Source organism: Zootoca vivipara, chromosome 5 (assembly GCF_963506605.1).
Source record: "Zootoca vivipara chromosome 5, rZooViv1.1, whole genome shotgun sequence".
Classification (NCBI taxonomy): domain Eukaryota; kingdom Metazoa; phylum Chordata; class Lepidosauria; order Squamata; family Lacertidae; genus Zootoca; species Zootoca vivipara.
The window spans coordinates 26,130,180-26,152,569 of NC_083280.1; the positions used below are offsets into that span (position 1 = coordinate 26,130,180).

General features: G+C 44.6%; 1 protein-coding gene across 4 annotated transcripts in view; it reads left to right on the plus strand.

Moving 5' to 3' along the window:
* Window positions 1-22,390, plus strand: part of LOC118093799 (phospholipid scramblase 1) — a 60,105-nt gene that overhangs the window by 21,824 nt on the left and 15,891 nt on the right. Inside the window, exon 1 of one of the 4 annotated variants that reach the window (XM_035133516.2) lies at window positions 16,057-16,352. The exons of 2 other annotated variants lie outside the window; for them this stretch is intronic. The gene's annotated coding sequence lies outside the window, so the exon portion shown is untranslated. Of the gene's footprint in view, window positions 1-16,056; window positions 16,353-22,390 lie in introns of those variants that run through there. One more of the 4 variants, XM_035133519.2, reaches the window with a different exon arrangement.

Genomic DNA, 22,390 nt, shown 5'->3' on the forward strand with positions numbered 1-22,390 from the left:
TGCATTTTATGTATACTTTTGTATATATATGCTATTTGGGACACATTACTTGACTGAAGAACTGCATCTGTACGAATTTCAAAGGCTGAATTTCACTTCCCATTTTGTTTCACAAAGGTGAACCTCACCAAATTTCTCCCCCAGCCCCAGACTAATTAGCAGACTGCTGATAAAGAGACTACCCAGATATAGGCCTCAGAAGATTTTAACTATGTATAAAAATATCGGACATGGTTTGCATGCCAAGTAATTCTTGTCCCATCACCTCAAAAATTAAAATGCAGCTAGAAACAGTATGACTGGCATTTTCAACAAAATTCAGGGGGGGGGGCCAAAAAATAGTCAAGGCATTTATTTATTTAACAATGACTTCTGAAAACATGATGGAGAATTGTCCTTGAAAATAAACACACAGAAGCAACCCAAAGGTTCAAAGCTACAGTATAACCATATGTTTATCTAACAGTGTGGTGTGCATTTCTGAGCATGACCACCAGGTGGCAGCTAACCTTCAATATTGTCTATGTCTGTACTCTTGGATCTCTGCTAGCAGCGTTAAGAAACAGCAGCAAAAACCCACTGTCAACCTAAATTAGGTTCTTATTAATATGGGGTCCCAAATTCATACAAAGCTGGCGGGAAACTGTGAAACTGTTTTGTCGCTGCTTTATGTCGAAATTTTGGCACAGGTTTTGGAGTGTCTGAAAAGCTCTTCCTTGTTCATCAGTTATCATTGTGTATACCTGACCTTTGCGCAATTCCAGCCAACAGTTAGCCAAGTGACCCTAGCCTTTTCCTAAGGCAGTGCTTAGACACAGAACATTTGCTCCGATAGCTGATGCAAGTCCTTCTCCAGAGCCAACTAGTTGCATGTACTTCTGCAACGCAGCAACAGTCACAAACAAGAGAAAGAGCAGGACAGAAAGGTAGAAAAAGCAATAAACGAAGAAATAGAGCTGTGATAGTTGATGGCTGCTCTAGCTCAGGGATGGGGAAACCTGTGGCCCTCTAGATGTTGTTGGACTGCAATTCCCATCAGCCTCAGACAGCATGGCCAAGGGTTGGGGCAAGAGGAGCTGGAGATGCAGAATGAGGGGAGTTATTGTTGGGTTTTTTGAGTAATCAAATTGCACCTGAGCCAGTCTGATGTCAGTTTAAGAAACAGGTGCTGGTATTTTGTTCTTAATTGCTCCCAAGCGTAGGTGTTACTCTGTGTATATAAGGCTCTTTTGGGAAGCAGTTTCTTGTTGGGAGTTTGGGAGCATGAGTCTACAGTGGTACCTCGGTTTAAGTACACAATTGGTTCCAGAAGTCTGTACTTAACCTGAAGCATACTTAACCTGAAGTGAACTTTGCCATTGAAAGTAATGGGAAGTGGATTAATCCGTTCCAGACAGGTCCGCAAAGTACTCAACCTGAAGCGTACTTAACCCGAAGTATGAGTGTAATTGGTTCTGGAAGTCCGTACTTAACCTGAAGCGTACTTAACTTGAAGCAAACTTTCCCATTGAAAGTAATGGAAAGTGGATTAATCCGTTCCAGACGGGTCCACGGAGTACTTAAGCTGAAAGTACTCAAACCGAAGCGTACTTAAACCGAGGTATGACTGTACTGATAAAGCGTGTTTGGAATTACAGTAGTTTAAAAAGTCTCTGGGGGAAGGTTAGTTGATAACAGAGAGTTCTAAGTTTGCTTGCTTAAAATTAAAGTCTAGGTTAAAAGGTAAAGGGACCCCTGACCATTAGGTCCAGTCATGACCAACTCTGGGGCTGCAGCGCTCATCTCGCGTTATTGGCCAAGGGAGCCGGCATACAACTTCCAGGTCGTGGCCAGCATGACAAAGCCGCTTCTGGCGAACCAGAGTAGCACACGAAAATGCAGTTTACCTTCCTGCCAGAGTGGTACCTATTTATCTACTTGCACTTTGGTGTGCTTTTGAACTGCTAGGTTGGCAGGAGCTGGGACCGAGCAACGGGAGCTCACCCCATCGAGGGGATTTGAACTGCCGACCTTCTGATCGGCAAGCCCTAGGCTCTGTGGTTTAACCCACAGCGCCACCCCATCTAGGTTGTCTCCTGGTGACCTGCTTCAGGCAAGTCAGTTTTTGTTGCGCATTTTTCTTTTGCCTCTGCAGGAAGCATACTTTCATGGGCCACTGGAAACTGGGGTGTGAGTTTTTCTTTTGCACCTTGTTTCAGTACCCAGTTATTCCTAATAGTTATGCCAGCGTAGCCTCCCAGCTCAGCCACTAAGTGCACTAAGTGTGTGGACAGACATGGTATGTACTGTAGCTGCTTCTCCTCTGAAGATGGCTAAACAATTCATTTCTTTTTCACCCCTCCATGGACACTATGGAAATATGGACTGGGTGGGTAACTGGAGGCCCTGCAGTTTCTATAGTATCCCTACAGTACAGAAGAAAGTGTTTGATCTGACCAGCTGGGGCTGGTTGGCAAAGGGAAATGTCTAGGTGACCTGCTCACTGAGCATTCATACTAATTTGTTTTCAGGTAGATGGTTTGGGCTGTTTCATGCACATCCACTTTGAATTGTTTGGAGGGGAGTTAGATGATGTCGTATCGAAGCAAGTGTCACCCCACAATTTCCAGTCATTCATTTCCCCCCCCCCTTACTTCCATTACCATGCAAAGCTCAGTCTTTTGGAAGGAAGTGGGTCTGCTGCACAAGCCCTCCCAATTCACTATCAATGTGGGACCTGAATTTGCTGGTATCTGAATGAATCCCACTCGAAAAATGACAGACAGTCTGGAACTGCCCAAGGCTGTGTTACAAAACAAGCGAGGCTGCAATCCTATGCATTCCACTTACCTGGGAGTATGCATCATTTAACTCACTGGGGCTTTACCTTTTGAGTTATGTGTGTAGGACTGCACTGTAAGTGGCCTTGAAGAAAAGCTTTAAAGTGCCAAAGGAATGTAAAACATGAGAAATAGCTTAAAGGCACCACGAGGTGGCAGTGTGAGAGTATTAAATAGGAATACTTCCACACATTTCCAACAAACCCAGCAGTTGAGAAGAGGATGGGGTGGGCTGTCATTGGGCTGTAAGATTTGCATAATTTGTTGTGTATATTCTTGAAGTTTGAATAGGCTGTGAAAAAGACACCGTGTTTTAGCTCATTCTCCTGCGTCACATCGAGCTTAAAATATAATGTTAAAACAAAATAATAATGCACTTCTGAAGAAGTGCGCATGCACACGAAAGCTCATACCTATGACAAACTTAGTTGGTCTCTAAGGTGCTACTGGAAGGAATTTTTAAAATTATTATTACGGTACAGTATTTTGTTTTGACTATGTCAGACCAACACGGCTACCTACCTGTATAATGTTAAAGTTAAGGAAACTCCCCCCCCCAGCTTTCCATACCTTTGCCTTCTATTCAAAAGGGTCTTCACTGTGCTACTTTTGAGCCTCCTTATATTATATTGGTTTGCGTTGTTTGTGTATTTTCACTCAGCTACATGATAGCGATGCTGCTTGCTTTGCTTGCAAGGAATCCTGGGAACTTCATTTACCCAGACTGCAAACAATTCTTTCTGCATATTTGTTTACTGAGGTTGCCTCTCATGAAGCCAATTCCCATTACTGCAGTGTCCTCTTGGATTGCCAGATTAAAACTTGGAAAGGAGACTTATTATATACCCAGTAGTGGGTGGTACAGTATTATTTAAAGCAGGGAGCCCAGCATAGATCTTATTGGACACCACTTCCTCTCACCCCAGGCATGGTCATAGATGACAGGAGTTGTAATCCAGAAACCTATGGGAGACCACAGGTTCCTCTTCCATGCTTTAAGGGAAAGTGGTTTGTAGAGCAAACAGATGACTAATCATGGGAGCAAAGTCCCATGATGGGGGGGGGCAGAGAAAAGAAGGGGGAAACCCCATCACCAGGTTTAATAGCCAGGATATGGAAGAACCTCTCTCCACTGGGAATGGCAGAGACATGGCTCCAAAAATTTCCACCAGAGAAGCAGTTGAAATGCTGTATGACTGCATTTTGCAAGTTTAGTTTGCTTCCAGCTATAGCCACTCTCCATTCCTCCTTCCTGTGTGTGCGTGCTTTACCCTCATTCCTTTCTTCATCTTTTCCCTTCCTACTTCTCCATCTCTCTCCCTCCCTCCTTCTCATTCCTCAATACTCTCCCTGGAGTGTACCACTCAACCTGGGTTGTGTTGGAGTCTTTCCTTGCAAGTGGGGCTCCTCTGCTGCTCAAACCCTGTTGCGGCTTGATGAAGAACGACATGATGAGACAGAATGGTATCAATGGGAGGGAAGGCGACCCCGAGAATCGTTGGGCGCTCCCTTTTATTAGAGATTTTACAAGCTGTCAAAGATTAACCCGTTAGCACAACTTTTAGCCAATGATGGTAGCGCGACTCCATACAAGGTGATGTTCCTGGGCACGTCACTTCCTGGCAACACCCCGAAACTCCCCCAAATGACCACCATTATGGATGTGCTATGTCCCACGTACTCTGCCCATGCTCTTGTCACATGTCACTCTCCAAACACCCCCTCCTTGACCATCCCATTGTTTTCACCCCACTGCTCCAACCTGATCTTTCCTGTTTCATCCTGCCGTGCCTTGCTTCATCCCGTTCTGACCTGTCAAACTGACCCGTGCATCCCACTCTGACCTTTGGCTTGGTTTGCCAGTGTGCAAGTCCCTTGCCTTAGACAGAAGTGAAGTGACGTGGCATGCCATCGTCATTTCCTATGCTTGGCATGGCATGCCAGTGCCAACCTAGCCATGTCATTCCTACAAAACCCCACCCCTACCCCAAAAGGTGTTTGGGGCAGTCATGGAGCCTTTTGCGAAAGACTATTGAGAAGACAAAACATCTTGCCTTCTGTTTCTTTGCTCTTTGCCAGAAGTGGCAGTGGGGGAGCAGGCAAAGTTTAGTCTAGACCAGTCATAGGCAAACTCCGGCCCTCCAGATGTTTGGGACTACAATTCCCATCACCCCTAGCTAACAGGACCAGTGGTCAGGGATGATGGGAATTGTAGTCCCAAACATCTGGAGGGCCGGAGTTTGCCTATGACTGGTCTAGAGGGCACTATGTTTTTCTGTAATGGTTGCTTTTAGTATAATACTGATACTGATGGTAATTGATGGTAGATCCTTTTGGAATCTGGTGGTAATTTTCTTGGAACTTCCACTAGTTGTCCTGTACAGTATATGCTGTTTTTCTAACCCGATTTGCAGCATAAAGAACAGAAATAGGGCAGGTGGGGAAATTTATAATCTGTGTATCTTTGCTGGTTTTAGATCCTGGCACTTTAATGGAAGGGTCTCTGGCAAAGCCGAGTTGACAATCTCTTCGCAGTCAGGCTTCCATGTATGGTATTGTGCTCCTGTCTCACCCATAATCTGCCCAGCATGGTATAAACTTCCCAGGCTGAAAAAAGTATGGGATAAAAAATTGAACGGCAGGAAGATGTACAACCTCTGCACAGGCAAATCCAGATGAAGGCTCTTGGTTGTATCACATCCCCACAAACAGATCAGAATGAAGGCTCACTAAAGAATGGGAACCATACAGCTTTCACATACGCTTTGGGCAAGCAAATCTGGATAAATGCTCAGATAAACAGGTCATGTTGAATGGCATAGGAGATAGAATAGACCCTTGTAGGACCCAACAACTTAAAACCCACCGGGCCCAGCAACAATCTACTACTTTCTGATGACAACCCTCCCATTAGGAGTGGAACCACTGTAATAACATGCCTCCAGCTCCCATCCCTCATGAGTTATTTCAGACATGATCAAGGGGGTCAAAAGCCGCGGAGAGACTGAGGATAATCTACAGGGTCACACATCCTGTCTCTCTCCCAACAATCAGGGCTGTATATGATTTTCCCCCTCTTTCTTTTTCCCTGTAAGCCCTGTTCTCTCTTTATAATTTAAAATTCAATAAAAACTATCTGGGCGAGAACCCCTCAAATGTCTGATTTTTGCAGGGAAAGTAGGTTTCTTGCACAAGAGCGGCAAGTCAACTTTAATTGTGATTAACCCACAGCACCACCCGCGTTAATAGCCACTATAATATTGATATAGGTTAATATAGGTTGATGGCCACTATAAAAGCTCAACGTGGTGGTGCTGACTTCACATTTTCCTCTCATTTCTTTGCATGTTTTTGTTGTACCTTGTAAGATAAGGGAGCTGTATGTTCCAGGGACAGCTGAGGGCGTGGTTCCATGCTAGAGCCCTTGAGCACAGCTGACAAGCTGCTTTTCTGCAGGTAGGTTGAAATGGGAGTATAGGAGTATAGCATCTTGATCAAGGGAAGTGATAGTACCACTGTACTCTGCTCTGGTCAGACCTCACCTGGAGTACTGTGTCCAGTTCTGGGCACCACAGTTCAAGAAGGATACTGACAAGCTGGAACGTGTCCAGAAGAGGGCAAAATGGTCAAAGGCCTGGAAACGATGACTTATGAGGAACGGCTTAGGGAGCTGGGTATGTTTAGCCTGGAGAAGAGAAGGTTAAGGGGTGATATGATAGCCATGTTCAAATATATAAAAGGATGTCATATAGAGGAGGGTGAAAGGTTGTTTTCTGCTGCTCCAGAAAGCACGGAGCAATGGATTCAAACTACAAGAAAGAAGATTCCACCTAAACATTAGGAAAAACTTCCTGACAGTAAGAGCTGTTCAACAGTGGAATTTGCTGCCAAGGAGTGTGGTGGAGTCTCCTTCTTTGGAGGTCTTTAAGCAGAGGCTTGACAGCCATATGTCAAGAATGCTTTGATGGTGTTTCCTGCTTGGCAGGGGGTTGGACTGGATGGCCCTTGTGGTCTCTTCCAACTCTATGATTCTATGATTCTAAATGGAAGAGGCCCATGCTGTCCCTGTGCACTCCAGAAAGGGGGCATGGATGTCTTCACCCAATGTACATTACCTGCTTAGTTTCCCCAAGCCTGCAACTCCCCAAACTCCTATTCATGAAGCTGTTGTCTGCACATTCACTATCTGCACACATGCAATGGCTTTCTTAAACGTACACACCTCAGCTTAACTGCAAAGTGAATATAGCTTACAATTTCAATTTCAGATAGAAGCTGATTTGAGGGAACGTGCATCAAACAGTGGTATTTCTCAAGAACCTACAGCAGGCATCCCCAAACTGTGGCCCTACAGATGTTTTGGCCTACAACTCCCATGATCCCTAGCAACAGGACCAGTGGTCAGGGATGATGGGGATTGTAGTCCAAAACATCTGGAAGGCCGAAGTTTGGGGATGCCTGACCTACAGGAACCATATGGATTGTGGCTAACATCATGTGTACACAGCTTCAAACACGAGCAGTGGGAGCAGACTAGAGCCACAGTAAAGCCTTTGAAAGAGGCGTTGTTGCTTGTGGGTTGCATGTTCACCTCTCTTTGGCCTCTTGCAATAAGGTCTTACAGTCTCATTTCTATTGCTTACAAAGCTTGAGAAACTTGCTTGAATGGGGCAGTGGTGGGAGCTGAACAAATAAGGTTCTGTTTACACTGACTGCAGAAAGGAAGTGAGACCTATGAAAGCAAGGTCAGAGGCAATAATGTACAGTATCTGAACAGCAGTGTCTGGAAACCTCAGGAGGGGTAAGTGCCTTTGTGCTTGGAGTTTCTCAAAGGCAACAGGTTGGCCTCTGTGAGAACAGGATGCTGGAGGAGATGATCAGGGATGGTGGCAGGAGTTGGACTAATAAGATACTGTGTACACTGCACTGCAGAAGCAAAGTGAAACAGACTGAACACGATCCTTCTATAACAAAGCAGGTACAAATCTATAGCTCAGCCCTAAGTGCTGTTACTTGAATGCGTGTCTCACCAAGTTGAAGAGCACATTTCCTGGTAAGAATGCAAACACGGCATTGCCTCACAATGTCAAGGACACACAGCTTTATCACTGCTGTCACATAATTTGTTGCTTCATTCTGGAGAGGCAAGTAGATTATAAAAGTGCATGAAAGAGGAAGCTGTGACAAAAATGGAAAATACCAAAGCATATGAGTAATTATGCCTGTTCAGTGATTGGGCTTACTCTGTATCTTCCACTCACAAAAAGCCCAGTTTTGTTTCTGCAATCTACTGTGCTTGTACTTAGAATGATCCTTTTCCCTGGGAATTTAACAGTTTGCAATTCACCTTCTGTGAGGCAATGGAATATTGTCATTTTGGCTGGTCAAAAAGAAGAACCAATGTGAAATCAGAACAAAACCACATAGAAGGCTTAGAAAGGGAACACTGTGTACTATTCACAGGAATGATGCAGGTAAAAAAAAGAGCAAAAACCAAGGTTGAAAGGGATAGGTCTAAAGCAACTGCCTTCCCCAACCTGGTGCCCTCCATAATTGGGTAACATGGCCAAATATATATTTCTTGTCCATGAATTTTCCTAAAATCCATTGTTTAAGCCATTAGTACTTCTTGGGATAATGAATTCTATAGCTGAAGGAAAAACAGCAGCTTTAGAGGAGACAAGTCTGCTGGAAAACAGCAGCATAATGATTTAAATTTCATTTGATGAAGCACTTAGGTTCTATCCAGGCATCTGAAACCATGGAAAATCACAAACTTCTCCCTTTGGCTTCTTCCATTCTAGTTCATCATGACCCACTTCTGTGACAAAACACTCTCTAACTTCCTGCAATGTGTTCTCTCCCCCCCCCATCTTTTTAATAAAGTTGCTGCCTATTCTTTTTCTTTCCAGAGTCTACCTGCTTTTAGTAGTGATTAATATATCAGGTGGTGTTTTCTCCTACCCAAAGCCTGAATGAAAAACACCTATACACATAATAGCTACACTGGTTCAATGTCAGCCTGCCTTTTTAAAATAAGACACAGAATACCTAGAGTGACTTTTGTAAGTTTTCAATTGCTCAATTTTAGCAATATCCTGTTTTTTTATGAGGTTCTTGACTTCCAGTCACAATGATGCAAATTAAGTTTCTTATCTTCCTCCTTCTACAGGCTTGGGTATTTAACTAAGCATAAATGAGCACGCTGCCATTACATCCTGTGAGTCAGCTTCATGGCATAACTAAGCATTTGTCCTCAGAAGTAAGCCCCACTGCATCCAATGTGACTTAACCTCTAGTAGTTGTGAATAGGGATGCAGCTTTAATGGACTAACTTGGATTTAAGAATGAATGCTTGACTAGATCTGGAGCTAAGGTGGCTAGGTGAAAGAGAGGGCAGGGCTCCTGAACTTGTAATGGTTGTGTAGTCAAAGTGGGAGCTGCATCAGGTGTCGTTTGCATGAAGCAAACTGTTAACCAGTGCAGAATGCAGATCTCTTTGAACTTGTGAGACAAAATGGCATAAACCTATCAAAACTCTGGCCGCTGCTGTATCCCGAGTCTTATTTGAATGAGAACATCATCTTTAGATGCTGCTGGATAGACAAGTGGCTAGAAATGGCAGGAAGGGAGAATCCTGCTGCACTAAGGTCCTTGCAGGCTTCCCATGGGCACCTGGTTGTCCCCTATAGGAACAGGATGGCCTGATCCGGCAGGGCTATGCTTGTGGTCTTATGATCACTGGCGGAGGAACGAGGGGGCAGGGGGAGTGCACTGCCCCCCCCCCCGGCACCATCAGGGAGGGGGGTACCATTGCGATCGCCCCCCGGACACGCACCGTGCACCCTCCACCGCGCCGGGCGCCATGCCCCCCAGGATACACACCACGCCCTCATGGGCGGCATCCAACCCGAAGGCCAGGCGGAACAGCTCTGTCTTGCAGGCCCTGTGGAAAGATGACAAATCCCGCAGGGCCCTGGTCTCCTGTGAAAGAGCATTCCACCAAGTTGGGGCCAACACTGAAAAGGCCCTGGCCCTAGTTGAGGCCAATCTAGCCACCTTATGGCTCGGGATCTCCAGAATATTGTTGTTTGTAGACCTTAAGGTCCTCCGCGGGGCATACCAGGAGAGGCAGTCCCGTAGGGCAACATGCAATGCCCCCAGGACGTGTGCCATGCCCCCGGGATGCGTGCCAGCCACACACACACCTGCTCTCTGCCCCTGGAGCCGGAGCATGCAGCTTCACTACTGCTTATGATGTTTAATGTGCATTACTTCACTTACTTCAAAATGTGGCAAAGCATTTTCAGGCCCTCTTACATATCCTGCTGAGTGGGGCTCTGGATCTCTGCCCTAAAATCCTGCCCTATTTCTGTATGGGGGGGCGGGGGAGGCTTCAACTGGTACACCAGTACCTTGTGCTTAAGTTACTACCCTGACCTGAGTATCTAATGTAAGACCCCAATCTAACCACTCTTTAAGGGAGAATACAACCCAGTCCAGAGCAGGGTGTTGTTTACTGTCGCTGTTCTATTGAAACAGCTTTCAACAGCATTCCTGTTTGAACTTTAGTTGGTTCACCTTTACCCAGCCCGTTGCAGCTTCCTGGCACCTGTTCAGCGCTTCCACTGCCACACCTGGTTCAGACATCAAGGTGAAATAGAGCTGAGTGTCAGCAGGTGCGATGCAAGCAGGTGAAAACTTAATGAGAAGAAGGGGGGAGGATCCACTTTCTGAGAATATTGTGGTTGTGGTCCTGCGTTACAGCAACACTGATGCAAACAGAAGTTGGCAATAGCCTTGTGTTTTTCAGCCCAATAGTTTGATCCAGCAACCAACACAAGAAAAAGGCGAGAGAGGGAAATGGCAGCTGAAATCAGAAATACAAGCAGGTGGAACTTGCAACAAAATGTTACCATGTGAAGTTCAGGAATCCAGCCACATCTTTCATTCTCTCTTCCCAGTTTGCAATTTTCTATGCCCAACCCCCACCCCCATCCAGCAGATAGTATTCTTGCACCACAGAGCACACTCAGTCTTCATTAGTCTATTTTTTTGGGGGGGGTTACTCGTGGGCTTTTAATGGTGGACTCCCCCCCCCCAAGCCCTGTTGATAGCTCCCTCTTGTCCATGAGTGGCTCTAGTGACAACAACCAGCCAGAAGAACTGAGATTGCTATTTGAATATGAAACTACTATTTGTTCAGGATTCCATTCTATTCACCCTCTCCACCCACTACCTCATGCACCACACAACAGCATTCTGTCCTCATTCACCTATTTTTGTTTTGTTTTCACTTTTGAGTTTTTGGGAATGGGAAGGGAGATAAACTTGGGCTTAGCCACAGCTACATTAAATGCTTTAATTTCTCCAGTGATGTATATGGGCAGCTGTTTCTTCCATCTCCGAGTATACTGAAAAATACATACTCTGTAGCTCTTCAGACATGGATACAGGTACAAACTATCTCTACTGTGTTTCCCTGAAAATAAGACACTGTCTTATACTGGTATTTATTTTTCCTCAAGAAGACGCACTATGGCTTATTTTCAGGGGGTGTCTTATTTTTTATTATGTGTCCAGCCTTGCCTCTTCCTTGGTCCCCTCCAGGACTGCGCCTATCACTATGTCTTATTTTCAGATACTTATATTGTGCAAATGCTTAGAAATCCTGCTACGGCTTATTTTATGGGTATGTCTTATTTTCGGGAAAACAGGGTACACAACTACAAGTGTTGGCGCAAAAGAATGTGGCACATCTTCATTTATACAACTATTGTGCACAGATGTACACTTGTTGAACTTTACATGTGAATAACTATGAATATACAGCTATATGTATATGGACTGTTAAATGCTATGTGTGAACACCCATGTTGTGAAACCAGGAAGTCACCTACGGAGGCAATGAGATGCCTATTTCTCCACCTTTATAAGTATTTAGCTGTTGTTCTGCTACAACAAATATGTTCAATTCCTCTATCCTACCGAGCTGTCCTCTCCAGTACTATTCAGGCATTCAATATTTGTGTGAACATAGCATGGGTGTGTGGAGGGGTGAGCCAGCTGTGCCCGTCATCTCTATTCTGCCCGCTATCCAAAACTTTAGGGAAAATTCCTGAAGTGGGGCACTTCCTGTACTTATGGGACCCCTTAGCATTTATTTCCCCCCTTCAGATTTTGTGTACCTGAGTCAGTGGATCTCCCTCTCCCTCGTGTATAGGTGGTGTGGTTTTCGCTATGTAAACATGGATGTGGCCTCTAATCTGTATTGGTAAGTAGATCTCTATTGCAGATCACTCTTTTAATGCTCCGCTTGTGCTTTTAAACAGCAAATCATAATACTTTCTTTGTAGAAAACGATGCTTCCTATTTCCATGTATGCAAAGCCTCTCCTACTGGTTTGGTTTATTTGTTTTGCATAGCAAACTGTTAAAGCCAGAGGGGGAGGAGAGCAGGCTGGTTTTGTTGCATTTCTGGTCAGTTGACAACATCAGTGTGCAGTGCATGCAAGGGGAAATGAAAACATTTTACTTCAAGGTTACCTCACATCAGCCAGATTTTCCCGACGTTAGTTACTGGAAACAACCAGGATAGCCTCTGACCTTTTTACATACTCTCACTGAGGAATAAAAATGATGTATGCATCTTCCCTGAGCAGATAGCAGAACAAAGACAAAACCTTATTCCAATATCCCCCTCCATTCAGAGCAAAGGTGTAGAGACAGAAACAGGACTGCCCTGTCCTTGATGTTCCTGTGCCCCACTGATGCAGCTCCAAAATCTGAAAACAGGCATCTGCATTCATGTATCCATTCACTGAATGCCTTGCTGAATGAAGGTCGGCGCGATCGGCGCGGCGGACACCGGCCCAAAGCCGGGTAAGTCTGGGGACTCCTGGTTTAAAGTATACAAAGGAAAAACAAAAGGTTGGCTTTCTTTAACAGAAAAACAAACTGATTCGGAAGAGTCTTTAAACTAAAGATAAACGCTCTCTCTCCCAGCAACTTTACATACCCACATTCCAACCCTTTCAACCTCTCCAAACCTCCCACCATACTCCCACACAACTACCACACAAAATGCTTACTAACAGAGCCTTATATACATGGAGTAGAGCCCACGCCTGTGAGCAATTAAACAAAATTACCAGCACCTGTTTTTCTTAAACAGACAGTATTGACATTAGACCGGCTCAAAAGCACTTTGATTATTCAAGAAACCCAACATTTGCCTATGCCTGTCTTTGTCAGTACAGAACTGGACACCTTGTCTTTAGGTTCCCCACTTTCCTTTCTTCCCATAAATGAGAAGAAAGCCTTCTGCAGGTCTGTGTGAATAACCCTTCCAGGAATCTGTAACTAACTATTTAATAAATGTATCCTATAACCCACACCTGTGCGGGCATGAATGAATATTCAGGTTTCAACAGACTACACAGGTAATAAGGAAATAAGCTATGTACTGATGGAACTTAACAGTTAGAGTTGAAGGCAGCAAGCCACATATTGAGCACTCTGGATAAAAACTGAGCCCACAATAGACAGACTTTTTATGTCATTTCTGTGTCTTGGATGACCACTTAGATTGCTACATTCTATCCCAATCTTCCTCTTCAGATTATTGCTTGTATTGGATGCATAACACAAAAATGGAGGGGGGGGGGAAGAGAAACAGAGTTAAACCTGAGAAAAATGAATTAACAAAATAACAAAACAAAATGTTATTCCAAAGAGTATATTTAATCCTACATTGCATACATATATGAAACACAAGATGTCACATTACAAAGAATTTGGGGGGTGCCACTAAAAATGGCAACCTCGGGTTAGCTTCCCGGGTGAGCTGTAAAGAAACTCACTTATTACAGTCCTTGGGATACCATACTTTGGGAAGAAATGAGGAGGAGAACCATGTGTACCTTGTTGAGCTCCTTGGAGGGAAAAGTGGAATATAAATTGACAAATAAAGCAAACAACCCCTATTGTAGTCTTGTTTTCACCCTGCCAGATGCTGGTAGCCCCACACATAATTTGTTGTTTAGTCGTTTAGTCGTGTCCGACTCTTCGTGACCCCATGGACCAGAGCACGCCAGGCACTCCTGTCTTGCACTGCCTCCCGCAGTTTGGTCAAACTCATGTTCGTAGCTTCGAGAACACTGTCCAACCATCTTGTCCTCTGTCGTCCCCTTCTCCTAGTGCCCTCAATCTTTCCCAACATCAAGGTCTTTTCCAAGGATTCTTCTCTTCTCATGAGGTGGCCAAAGTATTGGAGCCCCAGCTTCAGAATCTGTCCTTCCAGGGAGCACTCAGGGCTGATTTCCTTAAGAATGGATAGGTTTGATCTTCTTGCAGTCCATGGGACTCTCAAGAGTCTCCTCCAGCACCACAATTCAAAAGCATCAATTCTTCGGCGATCAGCCTTCTTTATGGTCCAGCTCTCACTTCCATACATCACTACTGGGAAAACCATAGCTTTAACTATACGGACCTTTGTCGGCAAGGTGATGTCTCTGCTTTTTAAGATGCTGTCTAGGTTTGTCATTGATTTTCTCTCAAGAAGCAGGCGTCTTTTAATTTTGTGACTGCTGTCACCATCTGCAGTGATCAAGGAGCCCAAGAAAGTAAAATCTCTCACTGCCTGCATTTCTTCCCCTTCTATTTGCCAGGAGGTGATGGGACCAGTGGCCATGATCTTGGTTTTTTTGATGTTGAGCTTCAGACCATATTTTGCGCTCTCCTCTTTCACCCTCGTTAAAAGGTTCTTTAATTCCTCCTCGATTTCTGCCATCAAGGTTGTGTCATCTGCATATCTGAGGTTGTTGATATTTCTTAATAATTTACAAATAATTTACCCAGGTGTAAATTACTCTGGCTTTCTAGTCTGGATTGCTCTTCCTGAGGAAAGGCAGCTTCCTACAGAAAATGGACATTTTGTTCATATGAGAAAAAAAGGAACACATTGGCCAAAGTAATAAAAGCTGGCAGTAAGGTACACAAAACTCAATATAATAAAGGCATTATACAAATACTGTGGTTGTGTCATCATAATAAACACTATACATACTGCATATATACCATACACCCTGCTTAAGCACGCAATATCTGAACTGCACTTAATTTGGCAATTGGCACACCCAATTACAAAGCTATAATACAACTGGTTACAGGTAGGTAGCCGTGTTGGTCTGGATCGAAGTAAAATAAAAAAAAAAAAAGTGTGCATGCACACGAAAGCTCATACCAAAATAAAAACTTAGTTGGTCTTTAAGGTGCTACTGAAGGAATTTTTTTATTTTACTATAATACAACATCATACAAACGGCCTCAGGAAAATATACATTTTTGAAAACAGTTTATTGTTATGGGTGATCCAACCGTTTAAATTAACATCTGTACAAGTATATATTATGGTCGGATGCCACATTATTTGTTTGTTGACGTCTGTGTTTCATTATGTCTTTGTATTGGTGTTGCAACTGTACAAGTATTATTCTGGAAATGATTTTACTGTACAGCAGATTTTCTGTTGAAAAAGAACGGTTTTGTTTTTGGTTTCTCTCTCCCTACGGTCCTCTCTTGTTTACTTCACTTTTCACTTACATACTGCTGCTCTTCATCTGGTAAAGGTAAAGGGACCCCTGACCATTAGGTCCAGTCGTGACCGACTCTGGGGTTGCGCGCTCATCTCGCATTATTGGCCGAGGGAGCCGGTGTATAGCTTCCAGGTCATGTGGCCAGCATGACAAAGCCGCTTCTGGTAAACCAGAGCAGCACATGGAAACGCCGTTTACCTTCCCGCTGTAGCGGTTCCTATTTATCTACTTGCATTTTGACATGCTTTCGAACTGCTAGGTGGGCAGGAGCTGGGACCAAGCAACGGGAGCTCACCCCGTCGCAGGGATTCGAACCGCCGACCTTCTGATCGGCAAGCCCTAGGCTCAGTGGTTTAACCACAGCGCCACCTGGGTCGCTCTTCATCTGAAGATCACTTAAAAATACCCCACCCCACCCCCAAAAAAGGTAGGAGCGAACTACGTGCACAAATCACTTTATTTGCAGACATAGCGGCTGGAGGAAATCTCCATGCCGAAGGCGTGTATCTAGCATGGAAAATAAAAAGCCAAGCCACCAGACCTCATGGCACTTGGCTCCTTCTCCAGGGCTGCAGTCATAGTCTTTCCAAGGCACAATCTAGTTTGGAGTACCCCGCTTAGCCCCCGGAAGCGGGCGGGCAAGTGAAGATGTTCTGAGCTGAAGCGCTCCCAGGTACAATTTCCCCCACTTGTGGGCGTCGGCCGGAGTTGCGGTTCCACTTCCTCCTCGCCAGGGGCTCCTCACTTTGCTCTCGCCGTTGCTGACGTCGCCGCTCCCAGCCGACCCCCGCCCCTTGCCGGAGCCCCGCTCTCGCTTTTATCCCCACCCCCAGGTCCGCCCTGCTAGTCCAAAGCGGCTGGGAGACGATTTGTTAGGGAACAGCGCGAGGCGATCACCTGCGAAGGGACGCGTCCGGCACGCGGGGCTGCTAATCAAGGTAAGTTAGGCTCTTCCTGCGCTAGAGACCCGGGGCTGAATAAAGACGTAAGTGCGGGGTAGGGAGAGAGAATTACGGCCGCTTAATTACAGATGTGCGGCTGCGGCTAAACCCGGGGAATTGTTCGAGGGGGAAACTGTGGTTTCGCTTTCGTTTCCGACGGGGTTGCTCTCCGTGTTCTTCGCGGAGGGTGGCTGGTTGGGGGGGGGGGGCAGATCGTTTCGGACTGGAGCTCTGGTCTTAATGGTCCTCTTTCTGTCGTCCTTGTTTCTTCCCGCTTCAAATGCTCCTCTCGTTCGACGGGGATGTGCATTTCTTCCCTTCCCTTGGTAAATATGTTTGTTCCTGTGCGGCTAGGGAGTGCTGTTTTTGATCGGGGTGAGGGTGCGTTCTGCCCTGATAGCACCGCTATGAGGATCTTAATTTCAGCGTCGAGGGTTCGAGCCTCATATTGGACAAGGGGTTGGGGTAGATGACTCCCGGGGTCCCGTCCAACACTACAATGCTATGATTCCACGTAACACTCCCCCGCCATCTTTCATTTTGGCTTCCTTTGCAAGTCTCCACCTGTGACCCGTGGCCCTCTGAACTGCAGCTGTATTTATGTACATATTCCTTCACCTTTCCTCCAAAGATCTCTTGGCCCTGCCAATGGTTCTTCCACCCTCCATTTTATCATCACAACAACCACTGCTATTTTTCTAGAAAAAGAGGTGTCAGTACTCTGTATGAACACCTCCCTTGCTCTCTTAAAATGGCAATGGCACTCACCTGAGAGGTGTTGGAACTTAGTTCTGGCTAATAATAATAATAATAATAATAGAGCCCTGGCAACAACCTTGCAAGGTAGGTTAGGCTCCCAACCCAGGGAGCTTCATGGCTGTGTGGATTTGAACCCAAGTCTGGAGTCTAGCCACCACCTTTGTGTTATCCCTCACCATTGGTCATGCTGGTTGGGGTCAATGGGAGTTGCAGTCCATCAACAACTGGAGTGCTACAGGTTCCTCATCCCTGCTCTATACCTCCAAATGCATTGAAACTGCTTCCAGAACTTCTGCTGAAATTGCTGAGATCTGAAGGGGGGGCAGTGGTACGATCCTGCTCTGCCCTTGACCTGTTCACCCAAACTGCGGGTGGTGACGACGCATGTGGTACACACCAACCCCACTCCTAACCTGCATGGGGACTCTTTGGAGAAGCTTTGACACATACACCTGTGTGCAGATAGGAACAAGTATCTTTCAGGGCACAGGGAAGTTGGGAAAGTAGGAAACTTTTCTGCTATGAACTTCCCAAAGTTAACTAATCTTAGGATCTAAGTCACCTACTTGCTGATTTTCTTACCACAGTTGTAGGGTTTTTCTAGTTGGTGAATATTGTAGATTTTGTAATTGCAACAGCTCTACAGCAAAATCAGCATCATGATAGCTTGTGTTTGTAGAATCAGGCTGATGTGGTCAGCCTTGTTGCTGTGTTTGAAGTCTCCTCCCTCCCTAAATGTGGTCTAGATGAGAGTTGCCTTAGTAGCACTGACGTAATTAGTGCCAGGAACTGATGTCTGGAAAGCGTGGGGAAGGCTGAAGAGTTCAAAAAAGAACTGGAAAAATACTCCCTTTCACCTTTTGACCTATATCTTGCATCAGTATTCCTTGGTTCATTGTACAATGTAGGAAATACTTTCTGTCACTTTAAGTAAAAGGAAGGAAAACTACCAGAAAGTATTTCCTACATTGTACAAAGAAAAAGGTGATGCAATTTCTAAACTTCCTATAATCTGGGTCATGTTAGTGTGAAACACACTTTTGCTCTGTTTTGGTTTTCTAGAGTAAAACAACAAATTAGGCAGATTCCCCCCCCCCCCCCTTCACTGATATATAATCTTAGATTGCATGACCAATAAATGTAGCCTCGAGAAAAGTTGGAAGTCAGTTCTAGGCATCCATGTGCAAGTGGGAACTTCTGTTTTCAAGAAAGCTCAAAACAAAGACTGCACTCCAAACCCCCTTTGGTGCCTCTGCCCAGCCCTGCCAGGAAAAAACCCCCACAAATGTATGGTTTTGGATATCAGATTGCAAAGTCCCATTAACTCCAATGGTGCTTAATCAGTAAGAGCAGGCTCAGGATAGCAGACTTGTGTGTTTTCCAACATTTTAAAAGATCACTGTAATAAACTTACTTGGGATTGTGCTAAAAATCAGAGCACACAAGGCAGCCAACAAATAAACAACAACAACAACAAATGAGTTCATCATAGTAACAAAGAAATGTAGAATATGGTAACAAACAAGAACTGATCCAGTCCTGGGTTTACAAATCGATTCAGTGCTAATTAATATTGCATCATTTAGATCTCCCCGTGGACATTGGGTAACTGCAATCCTGCCAGCAATTCCCCACAGTGTCTGGGGGCAGGACTCAAGTAAATGCAAGCACATTTCAAGTGCTAGGGAAAGCAGTAGGAATGCCAAGCACATTCTTAACCCTTCCCCACTGGAATCCATGGAGTTTACGGTGTATTTTTTTTTTAGGTGGATCCTGTTAGGATTTGTTTTGGCATTTTGTTGAATGAGGAAGCTGTAGCAGTTTGGGGTCTACAAATTTGTGGCTTTTGCTCAGGCATAGGCCAACTCGGCCCTCCAGATGTTTTGGCACTACAACTCCCATGATCCCTAGCTGACGGGTTCAGTGGTCAGGGATGATGGGAATTGTAATCCCAAAACATCTGGAGGGCCGAGTTTGCCTATGCCTGCTTTTGCTTTTCAGCCTGTTTCTGTGAGTAGGTGACACCTCTTTGCGGAATACTTTGCCGAAACTTGTTAGTCATCAGCATTCTCAAATCCCTCCTCCCCTGACCAGGCTCTCTGCCCTGGGGACCACGTTTTGTCTTGGGTGCTGCTAGCACCTTCCATCAGTGACCATCAACACAGCCCTGCAGCAGCAGCAGCAGGTTGAGTGACGGGATGGAGCATTGGTGCTTGGGTGTGCATCTTCCAGCCACGGCATACAAGCTTTCCTGCCTGCCATTCTGGCTATGGGGCAGGAAAAGCTGGCAGGTGTGTTGGGCAGTGGAGGCTGGTCCATTAGGGCAAATAGGGGCACTGCCCCACCCACCTCAGTCTGCCTTCAAGCAAGCCTTCACCTGCCTACCATCTGACTTGCAACCAGTAAGGTTTGCCCGTCACTGACCCTGCCTCCATCTATTGCTTGTCTCCTTGCCTTCTGCCCTACAGTCCTAATGCTACCAGCCACCATTTTTGCGTTGTGTGGGCTTTTTCTGGGGTGTGTGTGTGTGTGTGTGCAGTTTATCCCTGTATTGCAAAGGCTCTCTAGGTACCTCGGTCATACACCCGCCAAACGACATCTATCCTTCCTCCCAGTTCAGCAGCTTGTACCTCCATTTGTAACAAAAGATTTAAAAATTGTATCAAGTAAATTCAGTTTGCAATTATTGTCTGAATAAACTGTACTGTACTTGAATTTACGAAACACGATAATTTCATGGCAGACCATTTGGTGAAACTACATGTTAAGGAGTATGAAGACTGCAATTCTACTTCTTTCAGAATTGCTGCGGAACATAATCTCATATATAAAAAGCAAAGGTAGTCTTTTGTTTGTCCATAAGAAAACACTTCAAAGTTGGTCCAAACGTTTATTAGGGCCAATTGAAATGTAACAAAATTTGTGTTCTCCAGAACTATTTTGTGAAATTAAAGGTATGACCCAATTGTGGATTTGAGAGTTCCATGCAGGTTTTGAAAAAGGAAATTTCTTCGTGGGCTAAGAGGAAAAACTGCCATAGCATGGAATTCACTTGGAAGTCAGTTTTCACGGAACCACAGTAGATCTTGATGGAAAGTTTGCCAATATAGAACTTCGCCTTGAACAAACACAAAAGCAGGAAGATTGATGGTAATCTCTGGACTACAAAAAGGGCCTCCCAAAGTAAATAAAAGTTTCTGTGGGCAGCTGTTGCACTGCAGCTTTAGATTAAGAGAAAAATGACCTGGTAGGTTTGTGTTTGGTTGTAAACTTATATCACCCGATACAATGAGTAAAACCCATTGAACAAGATGGGACTCGCTTCTGTGTAGGCACGCATAGGGTTGCACTGTAAAAGAATCAGTGCAAATATTCAATAGAACTAATATTATATATCACTTCCTGGGGTCCAAGTTCTCTCTGTTTCTCTCCTCCAGAGGGAGGAGCAATTTTGTTGCCATTGATTTTCCCCTTTGACATCTGAATTTGCTCTTTCTTGTACATAAGTATTTGAATTCATGCATTTGCACCTTCAGCCTTTTTGCAAACTTTGATACCGTACTGGAAAGACCTGGGGGAGTTAGGATATTGAAACTGGTGGGATCCAGAATGATGAAGTGGCTGAATTTATTTTAAAGCACCTGTGCTTTAAAATAAAGAAAATATAAAGATTCCTGTGGTGATTTCTTGGAGGGTTAAAGTGGATTTGTGTTTTTTTGAAAAGGTTGAAATCAAATAGTGGGCAGTATATGAAGTTCTAGGGCTGATCAACAAATTTAAGTTTAATAAGCTACTGAAGTCCACACATCTGTAGGTCTTTAAATACTGTTCCTCCAATATCAAATACTGATCTAACAAAAATATATAACCTATCACTAAAATCAGCTTCCTTAATGGAGACTTAAAGCCAACATGATACAGGTTTTTTTAATAGGGGCTTGTACGATACTAGAGCCCAGATAGCCCAGTATCTGTTTTGGATAGACTGGTGTAAAGCATTGTTAAAGACAGACTTACAAAAAATAACAAGGAAGTATCCATGTGGTTTCTGCAAAGGGAAGTCCTTCTTTGCCAACCTTCTGGAGGTCTTGAGAGTGTAATCAATCCTATTCATGTGCTTGGTTTATTTCTTCTTCTTTTAATCAGTTTGTATGCAACCCTTCATCTAAAAATCACAGGGCAGTTCACAACATAAAAACACAAAATGAAAACACAAAATACATAATAAAGCAAAACAACCCAATAACTCTCATCCAACAGAAACATTTAAAAGGCCATAGAATGTTAATCAGCCAAACACCTGGTTGAAGAGAAACATTTTCGCCTGGCACCTATACATATGTAATGAAGGAACAGGCGAGCCTCTTTGGGGGAGAGTACTTCTCAAACCAGAAGCGTCCACAGAAAAGGTCTGTTCGTGTGTTGACGCCCCCTAAATCTCTTGTGGGGTAGGCACCAGAAGAAGGGCTTATGATTTCAGGGTCTGGGTCGGTTCCTATGAGGAGAGGAGTGGTATTGCGGTCTGAAGGCTTAGTAAATATTTGATTGGATCCAGACTTGCCCTTCCATTTGCAGAAGAACTCCTGCCATTCAGGAAAAGGGCTGAAATCCCTTCCCTGTTCTCCAGTAGCAGTTCCCGGTGAATAGAGCTCTACCCACAGAAACTTTGGATCCAAAGTTTTAACTGTTTCTGGAAAGGTTTTTGACAGGACCCCCTTCATATATTCAAAGAGTGTGTAGAGTCTGCCTCCAGTTCCAAGGGGGGCAGTCCCTGGTGTCTCCATCCTCCCCACCTCAAAGACAAAAGTCCTAAGGGGAAGCCTATGTTTGCTAGGTTGTGAGTCGCCAGAAAAGAGACCATGAAAAATAGCTCAATGGACATATGTGGTGATGATGTAAAAGGCAAATTCCATGCTAGGAATTGTTAGGAAAAATCCATTTCATTTTCTAAAAGTGTAATGCCTTGATATAAATATGGTATTGCCTTCATCTAAATCTATGGCACAGCTGCATTTTGATCATGATATGTAGTCTTGCCTTCGCTGCTCAAAAAGCATTTTGTAATGCAGAAAAGAGCAAACAGATTGCCCTCAGGCCCTGCATTTGAGCTTCCTCAGACATCTGATGGGCCACTGTGAGAACAGGATACTGGACTCGATGGGCCACTGGTCTGATCCAGCGTGAGGTCAGACCATCTTCTTACCAGGACTGGTGAAATCATTTTGAGCCTTTTAGTTCAGGCAAAAAATGAAATGGTTACTGTGACTGTTCTTACA